Source organism: Pseudophryne corroboree, chromosome 4, assembly GCF_028390025.1.
Source record: "Pseudophryne corroboree isolate aPseCor3 chromosome 4, aPseCor3.hap2, whole genome shotgun sequence".
Taxonomy (NCBI): domain Eukaryota; kingdom Metazoa; phylum Chordata; class Amphibia; order Anura; family Myobatrachidae; genus Pseudophryne; species Pseudophryne corroboree.
In genome coordinates, this window is record NC_086447.1 from 285751019 (window position 1) to 285753459 (window position 2441).

General features: G+C 39.5%; 1 pseudogene; it reads left to right on the top strand.

Moving 5' to 3' along the window:
* Positions 1-1727: 1727 nt before the first annotated feature.
* Positions 1728-1846, top strand: LOC134912284 (5S ribosomal RNA; annotated as a pseudogene).
* The last annotated feature ends 595 nt before the right edge of the window (positions 1847-2441 follow it).

Below are 2441 nucleotides of genomic sequence, written 5' to 3' on the forward strand. Positions count from 1 at the left end.
TGTCCTAACATATTTTTCCAGCAATTATCATTTATTATACTTAAATTTAATCTATTCTTATCATCTAAATATTTCATAAACAATTTGTGAAAGCTTCAATTTTATTATTTTCATTCATTTATTCTTTTTTGCTAATTTTCCCCATTTTATTTTTATTTATTTTTATTTTTATTTCCATTTTTTCACTATGTCCACTTATATAATAAGCAAGATGCTCATTTTTTATCTAATAACCTTGTATATTTCTCACACATATTCTCTGTTTTTTCCTTTTGTGCAATGGGCCACTAATTGCAAGCATAATAGGGAACCAATACTAAACAGAACAACCGTTCCACCTGTGCAGCAATTTACAAACACAGGACACGCCTCCCTTTTGATTGGACAACGACCAGCTCCCTTGCAAGATAAAGCCTGCACTATCCCCTCTGGGAACAGGAAGTGATCAAGCCCGGTGAACGGGTGAAACTAGTTTTCCGTTCCCTACCCCCACTGCCTGGGTGTGACAGCTGATTCCGGACATCCTGAACCACGAGCCGCTCTTTCCCCTGCAGCCGCTGCATCAACCCGCCGCCGCTAGATACTGCCGCGATGGGACCAGGAACATTGTGTCTCTCTTCTCCTCAGCCAACCTGACCACGTCTCCACAATACATCAGGTACTTTGATCGGCAGTGCGGCTATAAACGAACTGCTCAGCTCCTGGGAACCAGTGTATCCTGCATCTTCAATTTGCCTGGACTTTGACACGGACATTCCGCACTCAGAAAGTATCCTGCTCATATTAGTGACTGATCGTTCCATACAATTCCGGGTAATATCTGCTCAATATCAGCATCTTTTTGCATATTTATATTTGATAATAGCATTCATCAAGCTGTTTTTTGCAAGTACCCGTTTTACAGATAGTCGGCATTTAGCGGCTTAATACCACATAGGATACTGTTTAAACCTTTATTTTCAGTCATTAATATTGATCTAATCATTTGGCTGAGCAATTTATCACTATCCTCTATACTGCGTATTATATAGCATTGCTGCAGCTCTGTATAATCAACTGTTGTTCATTATCTCTTTCTCTTTTCACCTGATACCATTTTGGTACAATGTGCAATAATCTGTCAGCATCAAATTGATGGTGATGCATGGTTCCAATCAATTTAATTATCTGCTAATTGTGTACAATTGCTCTTTATCACACCAAGTACCTTTATCATAGGTACTATCAGCATCTTGCAATCATATTATATAGTATTTCTGCAGCTCTGCATACAGCGGAACACAAATAAGAAATTGTTGTTCATTTTCTCCTTCTTTTTCCACCTGATACCATTTTGGTATAATTGTAATAATCTGATAGTAGCAAATTGATGGTGATGTATGGGTCTAATCAATTTATTTGACTGCTAATTGTGTACAAATTGCTTTTTATCACACCTAGTACCTTTATCATAGGTACTATCAGCATCCTGCAATCAAGCAGCCCATTGTCTATCAACCAATCTCAAAAAATTTTTTTTTTACCTATCAGTATCGTTTCCTTTTCCTCACTTTATACTATCTTCAGGACTCTCACCACTGATTCAGGGGTAATTATCCCGGTCTAACGGTGGCAGCAGATCCCCTATTTTCCTCCTCCACCCATTCTCTTGTCTTTTCTTTTCTCTTATTTCTCCATTTTCGTGAACTCTCATCAGTGATTCTCGAGCCCTCGATATCTAATATTTTTTCTACTATCATACCACACTGGTAACGCCCGAATCCTTCCGATCTTGGAAGCTAAGCAGTGTAGGGCTGGGTCAGTACTCGAGTGGGAGACTCTCGAGGAATACTCAGTTTAGTAGAAATTCCTGGACGGTTTTGCTCAGCGTCTAACACTGACAGCAGATTCATCTTGCTCATTCCATCTTTAATCATCCCATCTGTCTCCTCATCATCGCTCATGAGAGAATAAAAACGCTTCAATTTTCAGGGTCTCCAGCTGTTATTATCGCACCCAGGCATTCCAGAACAATATTCAGTATTTACACTGTAATTAATTCGTTCTGTGTTCCCCCTTTCTTTTCCCCAACTCCCCCCCACCCTTCCCCCCACCCCTACCTCCAATTTTTGACAGTAAACTCTACTATTTTATCAATTATTGTTAATAAAAGTTATATTTAAAAATTCATTTATAATCTTTACTTATTGTCTCTTCTGAGACCTCTTAAACATACAAGAGTGCACCCACAAAAGAGTCTTCTTCTCTCCCTTTTGTTGAAGGACAAGTGAAGCCAAAGAATGCTGCATCCCAGGTACAGCTGCGGCTGTGAAACACATGGCGCCACAGATTCCTGAGATACAGCAGCCAGCACATGTATTACATAAAACATAACATGTATGTTAACATATATTAGCAGCCACCCTATCTCCCCCCCCCCCCCCCAATGCAATGTGTGACCT